The sequence below is a fragment of the Peromyscus californicus genome, unplaced genomic scaffold (genome assembly GCF_007827085.1).
Source record: "Peromyscus californicus insignis strain IS unplaced genomic scaffold, ASM782708v3 Scaffold_5__1_contigs__length_169319896, whole genome shotgun sequence".
Lineage (NCBI taxonomy): Eukaryota > Metazoa > Chordata > Mammalia > Rodentia > Cricetidae > Peromyscus > Peromyscus californicus.
Window position 1 is genome coordinate 164,210,582 of NW_026294573.1, and position 18,891 is coordinate 164,229,472.

General features: G+C 43.2%; 1 protein-coding gene across 6 annotated transcripts in view; it reads right to left on the bottom strand.

Annotated features, from left to right (window-relative positions):
- The window catches only part of Zfhx4 (zinc finger homeobox 4), a 187,313-nt gene extending 171,228 nt beyond the window's left edge, over positions 1-16,085 (bottom strand). For 2 of the 6 annotated variants that reach the window (XM_052718480.1, XM_052718473.1), the window contains exon 1: positions 9,940-10,335. The gene's annotated coding sequence lies outside the window, so the exon portion shown is untranslated. Of the gene's footprint in view, positions 1-7,528; positions 7,751-8,480; positions 8,638-9,377; positions 9,842-9,939; positions 10,336-15,964 lie in introns of those variants that run through there. The other 4 variants (XM_052718477.1, XM_052718478.1, XM_052718476.1 and 1 more) reach the window with 4 other exon arrangements.
- Positions 16,086-18,891: the final 2,806 nt, after the last annotated feature.

The window sequence follows — 18,891 nt, forward strand, 5'->3', positions numbered from 1 at the left end:
CATTCTTTCTGTACACGATGCTGCCTCAAAAACTTCACAACCTTGTCCTCATTTACTTCCCACACAGAGAACGGAAAGTTTCTCCTTGTTCACACCATGTTCATGATTATTAAAAATGCATTTTAAGTCACTGAGGTCATCAGTATTTTTATGAATCATAGAGTCTTCTTAGGCATTCAGAGCACCTAGACTAACCTGTTACTTAACACAAAAGTATGTATGGGAGTCACAGTGCTGGGAGTCTGCCCAGACTCTGCTTAGCCCCCTGCAGAAGCAGAAAGCACATTTTCTCAGAGAAAACGACATCCCTGCTGGACTGCCATCACACACTTCTCTTTGCTTCTCCTCCTCATCTTTGCAACCTTCCTTTCCATGCATTCAACAATCCCCTTTCCAAACATACAAGATACTGGGGTGAGCATCAATCATTGAAGGATGGAATAGAGTTCTTGTCTTCACACTGTCCTGGCATGATGGCTAAGTTGATAATTTCTTATGAACTCAGTTCCAATTTTCCAAAGGAGCTAGCTGAACTGAACTGAACGGATGGAAGGCTGTTCTCTGACTGTTGAGTCTTTAGAGTTTTGGGTGGTTTCAACAACTTCCTTGCTTTTTTTTTTCTACAGAGCTTATTTTGACCAATTCTTAGAAAATGAAGGAAATTTAGCTTGTGGGAGGAAATTTTCATGGTTTGCTATTGAGTATATCTATGAAGCAAAGAGAAGCATTCAATTTGAAAAGGAACAGGTGTGTGTGTGTGTGTGTGTGTGTGTGTGTGTGTGTGTGTGTGTGTGTGTGTGTTTGCACGTGAGTGGAGTGGACATGTTATCAAAAATTAAACATAACAAAACAACTCATTTAATAGATTCAGGAAGTCTTAAGTACAAATTATATCATTCCTAAATTTATGGATTTTTTTCAAAGTGCTACAAACTGAAATATAGAGAATACAGGTTTCATGAAGTTATCCTGGGAAGAAAGTTGAATCTATCAATATTTGGGCTTCTTTGAATAATTCTTCTAAATAGGCAAATATTAAGGTTCTCTAAAATCTTCCTCTTCAAAATTTTATTTTGTTTTGATTTTAAGAATACATCCAGGTTACACACAGCAGAGTGTAAGTTTTTGTATTTTAACGCTGTTACAGCAATGAATTTCCTTTATCCTTTGTAGTGAAGAAGAAGAACTTTATGGACAGTAATAAAATGCATATTTTAACACAGAAGTCAATTTTCCCTGGTTAAAATGATTTAGATCTAAGTAAATATTCGTAGAATGTTCTCTGGTTTTATAGCAAGGACAAAACGCAATCAATAAACCTTGTTTTTAGAGGCATGTGCTAGAATATATGCTACCCAGTTATCATCTGAGCATTACTGTGTCCTCAGGACAGACGGGGGCATCAGACAGGAACATTAGATGCTGCTATGCCAGCCTCCTAACCGACCAAAACACCTAAGTTTGCTTGGAGATTAGAACATTCTGGCATACGAACCAAGTTAGTCTATTCCAATTCTTACTTTTTTAAAAAAAAAAATCTAGAATGCTAAAGTGGATAATTATATTAGGGATGCCTCTTGCCAAACATGACTTTAGTGTCAAAGCTATTTTTACATGCCATGCATACATTCAAAAATTCCTCAGTGGCAAGTATTTCATTTCACTCACAATCCTTTGAGTAGGGGAGTCGAGAACAGCCATTTCTGACCAGAGGATTGTATGTCAAATGTGAAACCATATCAGACTTTCAAGGCAACTTGTGAACCTCTGAAATGGGGGAATTAACACAGTATCAACTCCAGCAAGTTCGCAAGGAGCCCAATCCTCATGCAAGAAAATAATGCCACTGAACTCTCATTAAAAGCCCATTTTGTCCTGAGCCATCAAAGACCAGGAGTGAACTAAGATTTCAGTTACATTGTCAGGGATAAGTAAAACAAGTGCTAAGAGAAAGTGTGCATTTTCAGTTCTCACGTGTGTCCATCTGTTCACATATAAACATATATTCTGCTGTCTGATTCTTGCAATCTTGATATCAGAATACCCTGGGCTTTTGCCCATTTCCTAAGAATGCAGACATCACATAAGCTACTATTAACCCACGTGTGATCCCCATCCATGGTGGCTGGCATGCTGCCAATTACAACACATGGAGCCTGCTTAACAATGTCTTAAAATACAAATGAATTTATTTTTTAAATTAACACATTTTTCTTATGGAAATACCTTAATAAACCCTTATTCATGTAAAAAATAGCCTCCATGTGGATTTTTTTGTTCTTTTAAGACTTTTTTTCAAGCATATCATAAAGTTAACCATAAAAGTTTCTGAAACAATCCAGAATTTCTTGACAAATTTTAAAAAGGACTCTAGTAAAGAAGTTGGGTGACTTTATAACAAAGATCAAACACTTTTCCTTTACAATATGCTGTATTCAAGAGGCGACCTGTACACTTTCATTTATAGGAAAACACTTTTGATTTCTCAAGTTTCCATATAACCTTCATAACAGAACCCCAGCAAGGGACCCACTAAAGGGATGAGGCAAACAGAAGTTCTGCTGCCTAGCCACAGACTAGTTAGGGTCATATCTGGTGGAATCTTTTATCTCTGCTCTGGGGCAGCCTTCCCCATAGATCCCATGGATCGTCTGTGGTGACTCCAAATTGGAAAGAGACTGCATAAAATGTATACATTTATACAAAATGTATGAAAATACTGATCTATTCTGCTATTGATTTGCATATATACAAAAGAACCAGTTCTCACCTTTGAAGGTGTCTTAACACGTGGTATTTTCACTGCCCTCATTATGGCTGAAGAAACTTCATCAAGAGACCTGTTTACATTGTCAACTGATAACCAATTATAGCTCCAACTAGTGACAAGGAAAAACTCAACTGCACATGTTTCCGAGTCAGTGTAGAGCTCCTAGACGTCTTTCAAAAGACCTACTTTATAAACACAGAGTACACCTCTGAACTAACCAGAAGATTGCATTCAGAACTTTATGAATTAAAGTCTAAGAAGACAACTTTGTATTCTCATCTGTGATCCCTTCTTAATTTGCAAAAGCTGATAGACCACTTAAACACTTAACATTGCCAAAAGTCAGAATACACCACTCTGCCCCCAATGAAGTATTCTGTCAATTGAGGTAGTTATTTCTTATCAATGGAGGAAGTACACTAGGAGGTCAGTAATTAAATGAACTGGATAGTCATGCCATACCACTGGCTTCTCCTAAAAGAACTATTTTTTGCCAGAAAAGTGCTGGGAATTCTTGACACTCTGTAGTCAATATTTGGCTAGGCTGGACTGTTACTTGAAGCCTTCTACATGCAGACCTCTGGTGATCATCTACTAGCTTGTACTATCTTCATCCATCTCTTCCCAATCATGATGAAAACTCAAGACATCTTAGAAAGTTGCTGAAACCCGAGTCACTGCTTGTTTCCTCATGTCTTGGACAAACATAACTTTGGAGAGAGCAGAACATAGACATAAAGAAAGAAAGCCTGCGATTTCATCTTCCTTTCATCTTAGTCCTTCAGTCAACCTTTTGGATCCCTATTCAACAGAGCTTTTCACTATGCAAAAAAATGCTAATCCTTTTCCGATGCTTTCACACTTGTATAAACCCCCATGCCTTGAACTGAAAAGCAATTATATCAGTTTACCTTCCTGTCAAAAACAGGATTAATATTCTAATAAGAGAATCTCCTTTCTTTTCCTATCTTTTTGCTTTAGGAAACTAGTGGTTATTAGTAGAGACATTCTTTGAACAAGAACACATTACTTTAAATATCATTCTGTTAAGCAATGGGTGGATAAAAGCAGAAGGCAGAGGCAGAAGAAAAGTCCCTCAGTTACTGCAGAAACTCTTTTTTCTCAGAGACTGACCTTGCTTTGCAGATGCCCAAAGAGAATGAGGCTCACTCTGGTCTATTAATCAGAAACAAATTATGAAAGAATGTAGCTGGACTGGTTGACACTATCCAGTCTTGGGAGACTCAGTAACAGCCGAGTAACAATGTCCTCTTCATGGGTAATGAACAGCCATGACAAATGGGGCAGAGAAACTATTTATTTGCATATGCAAATTCCCACACAAGGGAAACATGTACAAACAAGTGTCATTGTAAGGTGGATTAGGCAAACAACGATTTCTTTTTAGGACATTCTGCAGCCCAGAACATTAGTCAGCACAATTAAACCAGTCTCCATGGAGACTAATGAAATTTCACCATGGTATGAGTTAAATTAGATAGCTAGTTATGTGTTTCCACAATCCAACTTGAAATCCATTATTGTTTCAGAACAATATAGCAATTGTGCCTAGCTGATCTTTGCCAGCTCAACAAGCTCCTAAGTTGACAATTTGCATATGTTAATATAATTAAGCACTAATTACATGAAACTTGTACATATTCACATGCACTTTCCCTGGGCGCTTCTCAGTTTGAACCTTGGCCAAGTCTTTAACCCTTAGAATGGTTTTTAGAGGAGGGGAAAAAAAAAAAAAACACCCAAAAGACAAAAACAGAAAAACCACACTGCCTATGGGGACAGCCCCTAGGCAGACACAGAAAAGCTCTTCATTTATGAATACAAAGCCTAACCTGGCTTCTCATATTTCTAGCCACAATTGCAGAAAATACGTTGTGAGAGTCCTAGAAATCCAGGGTAGGAAAATAAAGACAGGGTACCAGTGAGAGTGGTAGTGAAAGGCTCCTAACAAGTGTCTCATAGAGGAGAGCAATCCCACTCATTTCCAGAAAGTGTTACCAAAGACTCTATTCTGTCGCCACTGTCAAGTCTTGGGAGATAAAAATGGTTTGACAATAGCAAAAATAGCAAGTAGAAAAGGGAAAAGGAGAGAGCAGCAACTAATGAGCTTTACATAAATATATGCAGAGGCAATTAAGCAATGTTAATTACTATAACAGCAGTTAATTGAATATAATTAGATATTTTAAGCCACTAAATAAAGCATAGTTAAGATTAATTTTATTGAGATTAATTGTAAATAAGGATAGATTAACTCTGTGTTTTGACAGGCATAAAAAAGTAGTTCTGTAAATTGGGTAGGAGCATTGCCATCAGTCCAAAAATCCTAGATTATTTTAGTGTCACACCTCAGAATCATCTCCTCAATAAACATGACTTTTCAAACCCAAACACACAGGAATCTTTAAGGAAAACAAACAGCTTGCAGAGATTAAAGAGCCTTTTGTCCTTTTTCATGTGCATTCCTTTTAACAGACTAAATTAAGCGAGTCTGGTGTACGTTTTTTAGGAAGGAACATTTCACACTGAATGGAAAAAATGTTCTATCACATATGAAATTCTTGCAGCTGTGCGGAACTTGGTCCAGATGGTTTAAGACTATAAAACAAGACCAAATGATAGGCAGTAGGCCTTCCGAAGATTACGTGATAAAGTCACAGTCTTTAATTTCCACCCTCCACCCATTTCTACTTTACATTTTCCAATCAATTTGTATACTTTCTGATATAATTGTGTTTCTCCAAGAAAGTCTCAAGAAGTATTGCTCCTACTAAGTGTTAGAAACTAAATATAAAGAAGAATGGAAAGAGGCCTATTGAACAGATACCAGCTAAGTCAGTCAGGCAGAAAACTCAGTGATAGCTATGACAAGAATATATGCAAAAGGCACCACTTGATTATTACTGCCAGAAACAATGATTTCTAAAAGTACTTCTTAGGAAAATGTTGCTACATGAAAAATCTCTTCCTTCCAATACTTTCACACCAAGCTAATTCATGCATAGTGTTTTGGAAAATTAACACAGTCCTCAAGAATGCTGAACAAATCACTACTAAGAAAGGAGCATCAATTGATTTTGAAATAAATCAATAGGTGATTAACATAATATTTTTAAAGCAGCAGAACGTATATACCATGCACAAACACATATATTATATTCCCAATACATCATAACTTTAACCGAAGGAGAGCTTTACACTACTGACCCTGACTCTACACTGCCTCATAACTTCTGTAGGGCACCTTTAGTCTTTATAACGAAAAACCTAAAATGGTCTGTGAAACAAGACTACGACAAGCCATTCTGCAGTGAAAGATTTTAAATCATCCAGCCTCTTCTAATAGACTTGAGACTTATTGAGGTAGAAACCATAAAAAATGAAGAAGGGAAATTTAATCCCTGAAATATTGATTTGCACATTAATATCATATAGGCAGAGGGCAATTTGGCTTCGTGGAAATGACACATTGTCGACCCTTGGTGAAGTCAGAGCCAATCTAACTGCTGAACATGTCTGAACCTCAAGAGTTATTAAGGGCTTCCCTTCTTGCCTTTATGACTTTTCTTCAGCCTACCAATGCAATCTTAAATGTATTATCTTTAAGAAATAATTGTAAAACCTCAGGGGTTTTCCAGTTAATGGAAGGGAGGCCAAACCACATCAGATTCTGAAATGCAACATTAAACCCTTGCAATCAACAAAACCACCTCAATTCTCATCCATCCAGTGCAGGATCTAATATTGTTATTAGAGATAATCAGATTTCATTGTGTAAATTTAGGCTCATGGTCAGAATGGAAGCAGTAAATTCTGCAATATTAAACAGCAATTTTCTTAGCCTCCTCTCTGTTTTCCCCCGCTGCTGCAGCACCTTTGAAATAACCCAACTAGCTCACAATTAATGAACAGAGTTGGGTTACTCTGCCCCAAACTGCCAAAGATTACAATGGAGGCGAACATGGTTGCCTGTTTTTAACTTGAAGTGGCAACTTTCACTTCTCAGAACCAGAGCCACTGTCTCTACCTCAGCCCACAGTGGGTGCTGCTGCTGTGACTTACACAGCTGGTTTACCTGACCTTTCTTTGTTCCTCGGGTACATTTCACTTTTCAGATTTATGGTGCTACCCTCATATTTCATTGACCCTATCTCCATTGCTATAAAAAAGGAAAACACTCCAATAAGAGTTTACTTTTTAAATACAAGAGCAGCCAGCTATTGAATAAACACACAGCGATGCTCTCCACAGTTTACGCCATAAATATTAAAACCATTAAAAAAACAACTGTATGAACCTTATGATCCCTTCACTGAAGCCAGGTGCCAGAGGTTAAAACAGCTGGCTAGCCATCTTTTATTTGTGTGTGTCTTCCTGCTGCTTGAAACTCCAGCCCTTGAATAATATCAAACATTCCCTTAAGGATTTACTTTTTATTTTCTTTTTCTAAAGACGAGGAAAGAAAATCTTCAATTTCTTTAATATGCTTCCCAGTGGAAAAGAAAAACTCTAAAACACAGTCACAGATGAAGTGAAATAATCCCAAATATTCCCTTTCTGCTTTATTTAAACCCATCCTTCTCAACAAATACTATACACACCATTCTTTTTATTCTTCAGTTAGAAAAGAGAAAAGAGCGAGAAGAGAGAAAGAAAGAAAGTCGGAGCTTGCTCTGCCAGTTTGGTCAGTCAATACAAAGTAAAGCAAGTGTGGATGGCAGCGAGAGTGCTACATACCCGGGCTGTGTTTTTGCATTGCTCTCAATGGAAGCGATCGATGCCCATGTCACTGTCGCGTCCCAATCGCAGCCAAGTCTCAGCCTTAATCTAAGCACCAAACGAAAAGGCAGCGGCAGCCGCAGCCTCTCCCTGATTCTTCCATCCATCCACCCAACTAAAAATATAATACTACATATGAGCTTTAACCACTCCACGTTTATAGGGATCAAGCCACTGAAAATCCAGGAGAACACAATAAAAAAAAAAAAAAAAGAAAGAAAGAAAAAAAAAACCTCCTGTCTCTTGTCTCTCCTCTCCCTCTCTCTCTTCCCCTCTCCTCTCTCTCCCCCCGTGTCTCTCTCTCTGTCTCTCCTTTTGCCATCTACATGATCCTTGATTAAACATGGAACAGAGTTAATAAAAGGGGGGGGGGTCAAGGGGAGGAAATGCGACTGTCAGAAATCGGGAACGCCAGATTTCCTGGTGAACCTGCCTCTGAGTCGGTGTCAATCCACCATCTTCAGCCACTGAACTTGTCTTTGGGTTTTTGTTTGGTTGGGGGGGGGGGTGTTGTTCTGTGTGTGCTTTTTGGGGGAGGGGGAGAGTGAAGGCAAGGTGGGGGCTGGAGGTGGGGGGAGTGGGGCGAATGTGTGTGTCTGTGAGTGTTGACTCGTGTGTGTGTGTGTGTGTGTGTGTGTGTGTGTGTGTGTGTGTGTGTGTGTGTGTGTGTGTGTGCAGGGGTCGGAGTGTGTGTGTGTGTGTGGGGGGGTGTCCGTGTTTGTGATCTGAACCTTTGGTACCTACAAGGAGGGTGTCTCACCGAACGGTAGCTAAAACCTCACCAGGACTGCACGGAACTGTGGAGACACAGCCGAAGGCGCCGCTGGAGCTTCATATCTGGGCCGGACCCCAGACCCAGCGTTGCAAGGATCCCCCCGCCCGGATCACAGGTAACAAAAGAAATACAAACCAGTGCATCGTCTTCTGGGGGAGGGGGCTGGATGGGGGACCTTCTGCAACTTGACCATCGCTGAGGAACTTTTATACAATTCCACGAGAAATTTTATTATTATTATTATTATTTTCTGATAGAAAAGAGCAGAAAGAATGGAAAGGGAGGAAGGCAGAAGCTTGGGGGGTGGGGGGGTGTAGAAGAAAAAAAAAAAAAAGACAAGACCCGCCGAATTCCAGCCCCTGCTCGCTCCCCTAGCTGCTCCAGCCAGAAGGCGCGCATGGTAACCGGCTGAAGCTAGGAAGGTGAAGTTCATTTGCAGACATGGAACCCTGGAGCGGGGTATGTTGGGGGGGGCAAGGAATGAATCAGTTCCCATAGTCGACCATAGCCCCCTTACACTTACACACACACACACACACACACACACACACACACACACACACACACACACACTACACACCCTTGCCCTTAACCAAAAAAAAAAAAAGGCAAAGGCTCTTGATCCCCAGCCGCGGGTGTCCTCTTAGGGCGGCGATCAAGCCCCGGGCTAGCTGCTTCCACCCCCAGGTCCGCAACCCGAGGCCGGGAGATCCCGCCTCCTAACGGACCTGCCAGGGTCCGCGGCGCCGGCGCAGCCGAGAGCAGCCCGGGCCTGCCGCTGCCCGCCGCCGCTCGCCGGCGGACCGGTGTCTACCTGCAGCCCAGCCCCGCGTTCGCCCATCCTTCTGAGCCCCGCGCCCCGAGCGCAGCGGCCCGGGCCTCCTGCTGCCCCGCGCACTGAGCGCCCTTCGGGGCACTCGCGAAGGGGTGGGGAAGATAAAAGGAAGAAGAAAAGGAAACCGAAAAAAGGTGCAGGGGAGGGTCGAGGGAGAGGAGAGGAGAGGAGGAGAGGGGGCTCCAAGCCCCACCGACCAACGTCCAAACTTTCGGAGGATCTGTGCCGAGGAAGCGTCATCTCAATGGGGCGCAGGGACGAGGGGAGAGCGGAGACCCCAGGCAGTGTCCGCGCCGCTGCGGAGCTGACAGCTTGGCCCGGCCACCAGAGTGTCCCCGGCTACCGGTGAAGGCAGAACCCGAAAAGACAGGGAAAAGGACAAAACTGCTGGCCGAAAGTGGATGATCTGCCGCTTAATCCAAAAGTTAAATCCCCCAAAACACGCCCTCCCCCAAGTAGAAAATCAGGTCCCCCCCATGCCTTCTCACTCCCTCAGCAGAGCAAACCTTTGAGCCAAAAACCGGGGGAAATAGATGGGAAAGGGGGGCAGAGCGGAAGAGATGGTCGGGATGAGGGAATGTGTGCTAGGGCGAGCGGGAGCAAGCGAGCTAGGGGCAGAGAGGGAGAGAGGCGGAGAGGGAGAGGGAGAGAGAGGGAGCGAAATATCAAAGATTGTGCAAGATCAGGCTGGAAAGATAATCGATACTCGACCTAAATTTAACACAAACTACTCAATAAAAGTTAAAGAAAAAAACTTACTTTCCATTTCCCCTGCAGTTCCTACTCGATCTTCGCCTCTTTTTTGTTTTGCTTTTATTTTACGTACAGCTGATCACATCCAAGTAAAACGAGAGGGTTCATTAAAAAAAAATAAAAAAAATAAAAAAAATAATCCTCGAACTTTATTGGGTGAAAATAAAAACGCTGGAGCAGAAAGTGGGGGGCACGGAGCGGTCCTCGGGGGTCCGGGAGGAGTTAAAGCATGTGCCGACCGCGGTCTCGCTGTTTGGTTGTGAAGGGGTTGGGAAAAGGAGGAAAGGAAATGAAAATCCGATATGTCTTTATTCTGCTAATTATTATCGTTTTAGCCCTGTTTAAAAAAATGGCTGATTAAGTTGAGTGCGCATGTCTTTGTGTGTCTATTCCCGATATGCACTCTGGGAATGAGAGAGGAGAGCGAGGGAGAGGGAGAGGGAGGGGGGGAGAGAGAGGTGTAATTAGTGAGGTGATCAACATTCCCCAGACTGCAAATGACGCGCAGCCGGGACTCAGAGCAGCCCGGGAGCCTCGCGACTTCCAAGGCTCCGAGCGCTGCGGCTGGAGCCCTGGACTAGGCGACCGCGGAGACAGGGGATGGGGACCTCCGGGGCTCGCACCCCATGCGCCCCCCGCGCACAACTCTCAAACTTCATTAGACACACACGTACACACACACACACACACACACACACACACACACACACACACACACACAGAGCAGAGGGAAGAATATAAAGCACAAATAGTTTCTAAGAAATGCCCTTTAACCGTTCGAGATTTTTTTTTTTTTTTTTTTTTTTTAATGAGGCAAAGCAATTACTATCGGACCAGAGATTTGTTTACCAGGGAGCTTTAAGGAGAAATATGAGTTAGGGTAATTAAGAGCTTTTCTCTAACATAGTTCATTCTACTATGCACTCAGACGCACTTTAATGGGGAAATACTGGGGCCTGAGCAAATATGCAGATGTATGTAAATAAAGAGTGCCTGCCTGTGTGCAAACATCATCCAGCCCAGCCTCTTTCAAAGGAGGAATCGCACTCGGATCCGCAGGCGTCCTATTTCAACTCTATCTTGCACTTGCCCTCGCAGTAGAGGAAACCCAGGGCAAGGGAGATGGAAGTGGTTAGTTTAGTTAAAGTAAACTTCCAAATGAGAGTAAGTCCGGGTTGTAAGAGTAATACTGGGGTACAGCTCCAGCTTTTATGTAATGTTCTTGAATATTTTATCAGATCGCATAAGTTCAATGTAATAGCTTGAAGAAGACTTAGGGAAGAAAACCTTTCATCTTTCTAGTCTGTTGAGTTAGCTTTCTTGAAGCACATTATGATGAATTTTAAAACCCCGCTACAGATCTCATTAGAGTGAAATATACTTGGTATTTTCTTGTGCAAAATTTAAGGTGGCTGATTCTCATTTGAAAATCTAATTATCTCTTTCCAATATTACAGATGTGAATATGAGTGACACTTTCATTAAAAGATAATTAACTAACACTCGGAATAGACATACTTTTAAATACCCCCTACTGAATGTGGGATATATATATATATATATATATATATATATATATATATATATACACGAATTGCTACTCTGCATCTTGATACACTGCTACACCAGAGGTCACAAGTAGACACTACTTATGTAATATTTTAAAACCAGGAATCACAGAGTGAAGGTAAGAGTAACAAATCAAATGAGCTAAAAACAGGAAATGACAGCAGTGTCCAGCTTCCTGGACAGGTGAGGCATCAGCCTTCTTTTAGTTGACAGGCCTTTGAAGTTTTGGATTACCAGGATCTGCTTCAAAACCTTGTTTTTGTTTTAGGCCTTAAGAACTAAAGGTACCAAACACCAACAGAAAGGTTTATTGCACAGCGTTGGGACTAGGGAAAGAGTAAACATGTCTTCCTGGGCCTACACCATTGTATTATGAGTGTATGCTTGTTACATCCCAGGACAGACGCAAATGGATGAAAACACCTGGAAGGATAAAATCATAGTCCCCCAAAGAGCAGACCTAGCTGCTTGCCTTCAGCAACTGGCTAACATTATAATGAAAATACAGAGGTTTGGAGCAGAGAATAAAACCTAGATATGGTCTTGAGTAAAAGAAAAAGCCAATGCCACTTTAGAAATCTGGAGTAGGTACATGAAGCAGTGCTTTAGAAACCAAGGTGACTACATGTTAACAAAAGGAAAAAAGAAAAAAGAAAGAAATTTTCTGTCCCCAAGACTCCCATTTCCAACTTCTTTGGAAGGAAATCTATTCACAGGTTTCTAAGATTTTAAAGTGATTTTGTTTACAGCCCCACCTTCACACATCTGCACCAGGAATGTACTAGCAGCCTCCCATTGCCCCTCAGTGGGGTTAGGAAACACGTTGCACACAGGGGCAAAATTTAAATTCTCTGTGACAGGTAAGGGAAGGGGGTGTTTTATGTAGAGTTACTGTTTACAGAAAGACACCTCGGAGAGCAAACATCCTGGCTTAAAAACACAAGAAGAAGAAAACTATTTGAGGTGTCTGCATGGGGGAAGAGGTGAGGACTTTTCTAGAGACTGGGGGAAATGAAGGCAGGGGAAACTTTCAGGTTCAAATGAGCAAGGATCAAACCTATTGCTGGAAAGGGCTCAGTGTACAAGCTGGCTGATGGAAAAACCATTTCCTGCTATTGCAGACTGGTAAATGCGGATGATGAAGGAAACACCTGAGAACAATAAGTCTGTTTCAGGTTCAGGTGCAGAAAGGGTCTACTTGTGCCACGGTGGAAGGAAGGTGATCACTACCTTTGCATGCTCTGTATTTCTTTTGCTGTTTTTACCCTCTTTGCAACGTTATCAATAATATCAATGCCATTAATGTCAAAACAGCAAATGTCAAACCAAGAAAATAATTTAAAAATTTTGGTGGCTGTTTGTCCTAACATCCCTACCCCATCTCTTTCTTGAAAAACATAGATCTGTGAGTGTATGTGTGTGTGTGTGTGTGTGTGTGTGTGTGTGTGTGTGTGTGTTGGGTGGAGAGGGCGGTTATTGAATTCTACGTAAGAAAACAAAAGCAGAGCAGATTGAGAGCCTTTGCCCACTTTTGCAATCCCTTCTGTGCTGGGAGTGCTGCCCTCCAAAAGCGTGTGTGCTTGTGTGTGTTTTGTTTTTAATCATCTCTCTCTGTGTTCTTCTTTCACCTCTTTCCTAAGAAGAGAGGCTGGGGGTGAGGTCGGGGGTTAATGGGCTCAGGGGAAGGGGCAGAGAGCACTAGCAGAGAGTCAAGAGTCTCCTCCAGGGCTTGGCCTCAGAGCGCCCTGCCGGCGCTAGCAGAGCTGCTGGCAAGAGCCGCGGCTGGTCTGTGCGGGGTGGGCCGCCGGCAGGGGCGCGCCGGGCGACCAGGGCGAGCCCAAGCCCAGCCTGCGGGCTGCTTCGGGGCGCGGGCGGAAACCCAGTCTCTGTGCCGGACCAAGGGGCCGCGGCCCCCCAGGATCTCATTCTCAGCCGAGCGCCCCAAGACCCCCTGCTGGTTCCCTCAGGTCTCTGCCGAGCCCTGGCCCTGCACCTTGGACCTCGATTCCCAACCCATTCTCTAGCAGCGTCTCGTCTCACGGTACTTAAACTGTGCCAACCTGCCGCCACCCTATGGAGCGCTGCCTACTTTATTTTTCAAAGTGAAAGGAGCACAAGGCTTTCCTGAGGCATGGAGAACTTTCGCTAGACCCTCTTCTTTACTTTGCAGAGCTGCCCCAGCGGAGCCCAAATCTCTCCCCACCACTAGCACCTTGCCACTGAGTCCTTAACTGTTGGCGAACCCCAAGCTACACCAAGTGGCTAGGTGTTGAGTGTTGGAGACAAGGAGCAATTAACATTGAGACAAAAGGTAACTTCTACTTCTAGACTTTTTTTCCTCGGCGCAGTTTATTTCACAAATCCACGCTGAGGACACTCTGGGCTTTCCAAACGGGATAATGAGTCGCCAGCTGTCCATTCTTCCCTTCCTCTGCCCTCCCCTCACCAATTCCCTAATAATGCTCCACCTCCCTCTCTCCGGAATCCTCCAGCTCAAGAACAACTCCAGCCCAAGGGAAAGGTTCCCAGTCTTTTGACCGGGCTTCCGGGCTCTATAGATAAGCTCTGTTTGAAACAAGGTATTACAAGATCTCAGCGTTAGGAACCCTTTAGAGCGCCATAGACACTTTCAGATCCTCGGCCCCCTCCTTTCTTCCTCTTTTTTTGTCGGATCTTCTCCACCCAGGGGCTATTTAACAAAGGCAATATGTTAACTAACATTTTTGTTTAACTCAGCAGCTCCTTCTAACACACTTAAAACTTGATACCAAAGACTGATTGTGTGTGTGTGTGTGTGTGTGTGTATGTGTGTGTATGTGTGTGTGTGTGTGTGAAGGAATATTAGGATTTGTGTAGGTCAGGAGGAAATGGAACATTAAAAATGAATGGAAAAGTGCAGGACTTGCTTGGGAAGGTATCACAAGCACGTATTTACAGTGAGATAATTCAAAAGGTGTGTGTGTCCAAACCTTGTTATGAACAAAATTTGTTTTCTTGAGAAGTAACAAAGGTGTGTGTGTCCAAACCTTGTTATGAACAAAATTTGTTTTCTTGAGAAGTAACAAAGGTGTGTGTGTGTGTGTGTGTGTGTGTGTGTGTGTGTGTGTGTGTGTGTGTTTTCAATATGACTTATCATGGAAAAAACAACCCTCTTTGATGTGAGAGGTAAAGGCAATGGCATTCGAAAGAGAGAAGACATATTAAGCCTCTGTGTATATGTGTAGCATTTGTGGGCAGTTGGATCTTTTCCTGATTCCCTCCAGTCTGGCTGTTATCTCCTTTATGGTTTTATTTGTTTATTTATTTATTAATCTTAAAATAACACTCCTGCTTCAAGGTCTCTGTTCTCCCAAATTATGTACATTTTTCTCTTCCTGAAGTCCACTTTAGGCTTTTCAGAGGCAATCTACTTTAGCCCTTTTTCTCTGGAGGCTCTGACCTTTGGGGTGGGAAAGCTCATTATGTAAACTCAGACACAGACAGGTAAAGAAAGGAATGGGAAAAGAGGGAGGAGCTAAACAGGGTGCTGTGGGAGGGGGAAGAATTAAGGGAGAGGAGGGAAAAAAGGAAAAAGAGTCAGAGCCCTCTGGCCTCTTTGAGGTCAGAGCTCAGACAGTACAGTGACCTCTTTTCCCTCTGGGCAACAAGCCCAGGGTTCATAAACAAAATCAGACTGGGACTCTCCCCAAACAATAGCAGTTGACTAACTCCACAAGCACTTCCACATCTCTTATTGCAATTACAGGGGACCCCTCATCACCACCATCCCCTACAAACCACACAGACCCACGACCACAAGCCCACCCTCTTCAAGCATATGGAGCTATTTCCATCAAGAGTGTCCAATGAAAATTTTACATTCAGTCTGGGAAAGAGCTCCAAGGGGTGATCCAGATGTGAAAAAGATAGACAAGTAGAAAAAGGAGAGAAAGAAAAAAACCGGTCATGGAATAGAAGAGAAAGTGGTCATCTTTTTAAAACCTAAACACACCTGTATCTAGTCAATAAACTGCTATAGAAACAATATCCTGAACTGGCCACTAGATAAAAGCATTTTAAAGCAGGACACTCCATTCATCTAAGCATTCCCTTTAAGACAATAGTGCAGATAACTCTGGTTGAGGAAAAGCCACCACCACCACCGTAGGTAATGCCCTTAAATGCCAGGCACAAAAGCCCCGTTAAATCCTACCACAAACAATCAGCACATCTGATCTAAGTTACCAAATGTATAATTAAATCCACATTTAATTACAAAGACAACCAGCAGAAACTAAATTAATCAAAGATTTTCTTAAACAAAATATTCACATTTTAGATTGCAAGCAAAATTGCATTCCAGGAAGACATAGCAAGGTGGAAAAGAAAGGTGGATGCAAACACAGTGCATTACATTATTTTCAAACTTTTGCTTTAAAATGATTATCAGTGAAAGTCTAAGAGAAAAGGTTAAATGAAATACCTCAGAGCAAAAAGATCATCCCCTTCTCCTCTTCGTCTATCAGACCCCCGCTAAAGCATATGGAAAATGTTTTCGAAATGCCCAGATTTGGCACATTGTCATTGCGAAGAGAGGAGCGTAGTGATGCTGTTAGAGAAAATGGGAAATAAATTCAGGATTGGGTGCTGCCTCCTTCAATGCGGATTTATCTAAGTTTAATTTAATATTCTGCAATCACTGAATGATCGCTTATAATTCACCAAGATTTTAAAGGGCTTTATTTAAATACCTCGGGCAAAAAGAGAATGAAATTTAAACCATTGCTTATTTTTGTGTGTGTATTTTTCTATTTGGAGAACTTCAAGTGGGAACTTCTCATAATAAAAGGGAAAACGATGAAGCTTTAGGGTTTTTTTTTTAAAAGAGAGACTGTTAAAGGAAAACATTAGCTTTATTAAAATCATTCTGAACGTAAAATCAAAAAGCACAAAATGGTTGTTTGTAAAACACTAAACCTTTAATCGATTTTATTGGCATTCCGATCGATTAGATAAACGGAAATCTATAGCAAACATCAAAGCATTTAAAACATTTTCTCTATCTCATTTATAAACAAAACTTTTCTTTTCAGTAGAAAAAAATGATTATCAAACGACTAACAGGAAATTCTTCAGATATCAAATTACGATAATAAAATTATTTCCACATGGAAGGGAATAATGACAATGATGATAGTAATTACAATAATGAATAATTCAACAACCCTTTGACATGTGTGGAAGAACCTCGGGCAGAAACGGCATTTGAAGGGGGGCTTCTTTAAAATAAACACTTTCCTTATTTTTAAAGGACTATTTCAGAGACAACTCAAGGGGTCTTGCTTAAGGGTGCCTGCCAGACTAGTGTAAATTTCTCCGCAGATGCAGACCAGTCGGTTTCTTAGCCGGCGTTTTCCTTCCAAATTGAGTTACTTCTGATTAGCAAAAATTAATATGCAAATAAGCGCGAGCCCTACTGGATTTACAAAGTTGAGGCTGGACTTGTCTTATTTTAGAAGGTGAATCCTAAATTATATAGGAAAAGGAAGTAGTTTTCCTAAACCTAGGATGAAGGGAAAACGATTTATTTGGAAATGTCAGAACTGCTGTCCAGAGAAGCTCTGCCGAAAGAACTTAGGGCATTCTAGCTGCAGGCAGGGCAAGTGTCGCTCTAATGGGCATTGTGTCTGTTAAAGAAAATCAATGAAAGTGGCTGCAGTTAGCGAGGCTTGTGTTTGGGACTTGCGGCCACGGAGACCCTTGCGTTTGGTCCTTCCCGGAGAGTCCCCGCGTCGCTGGGAGCGGGGCGCCGGGCTGTGGCACCTGGCAGGCAGCTCCTCTGGCCCTCCCCTGGAGCGCCGAGCACCGACTGCCGCCTTCATCTGCCATCCGCGCCCTGCCTGCGGACCGTGGCTCCTGCCTCGCGTCCTTCCAGGTGACCAGGGCTGCCTTTCCATCCTCGCCCTCAGCACCTTCTCCAGAGCTCCTACTCACTGCTGTCGCTGCTTCCTCCCTCCGTCCGCTTGGAGCCTAAACTTCTGTTTCCATTCTACTGGAATCCCACTCGTACAACTAATCCCCAAGTCCCTTCGGTGAATCTGGACAAGTCTCCACTGTTCCTCCCCTCCCCCACCACTCTCCTGCCATTTATTTGGCAACTGGGGTCTTCTTACCCTCTCACTTCAAACCTCTCCTCCAGACATTCCAGAGAGTTCTCATCACACCAGAATGTGCTCTCCTCCTCTTCCTCCTCCTCCCCTTGGGCTGGGGAGTGAGAGGGGGGATTTCAAGTTGAAGTCCCAGGGGTTTTCACTCTATTCTTTTAACAGCTTTACTTTCCCTTTTCTTCTTTGCGTAACCTTCACCTAACTCCTAATTTATAACAGAAGCGGGCTCTTTCCCCTGCAGCCCGCAGTTTACAGTTTCCGTCTGGGGCTTGTGCAGGGAGCGCTCCCGGCTTCCCGGCCCCTGCTCCAGCTGCCCCGGCGAGCGACTGTGCCCTTGCACCCGATGGCCATCTAACCGCACTTTCTCTTCTTGGAATGAGTTCCTGTCTGAGATTTAAAGTTCTCTGCAAAGCGCCTCTTTATTTGTCAACTGGCTGCCCTGCTGGAATGAGGACTGGGATGTAGGGGGGGCAGGCAACAGAACCCCTTTAAACACCCCCCCCCTTAAAAAAAATTCTGAGTCCCTCCATCCAACCCGGGGCGACGTCTTGTGTGAATAACGAATTCTGAAGATTTTCCTTCTTGGCACGTGCAGTTTGCGTCTGAGTTGTTCCCTAGCGGTCTCCCACCCTCCCTTGTGGCTTCTGGCTTGCGAAGGCCACTGTTTCACCAGGCCACCCTTTCTGTTCTTTCACTGGCTGTGGGCCCTGAGAGCGAGAGGGAGAGCAGGCTGAAGACCTCGTCCCTTTTCTTCTTCTAGCTGACGCAGCTGCCTCAGAAAATCGCTGTGGCCGCTGCCTCTTCCCGCTTTAATCCCAGACCTCCAGTCATTGGGCAGCTCCTTAGAGGCAAGAAGTCAACACCATGGCAACCCGACAAGCCTATCAAATCACCGGCTGACATGACAGCAGCAACACCGGCAGCCAAGAATGGGCTGGGCGGAAGAGCAGAGTGGCCACTGCACTCATGTACACGGCTGCGTGTGTGCACCACTGCACACTCCGTACCATACCACTTAGTAGTTCTGGAAGAGGAGGAGGAGAAATGGAGATGCGTGGAACTCAAAGGAGTCCCAGTTCTGGAAATGATAAACCAAAACTCTCCGCTCTCTGCTCCACTAGTCCACAAACAGTCTCAGTAGCCTCAGAGATGTAAAAGGCTAGCCCCAAAGCCTAAGGTTTCGGTGCCAGGTCTGTCATTTGCTTGCAACACGAAAGAAACATTTTATTCTGGAGGTCTAAAA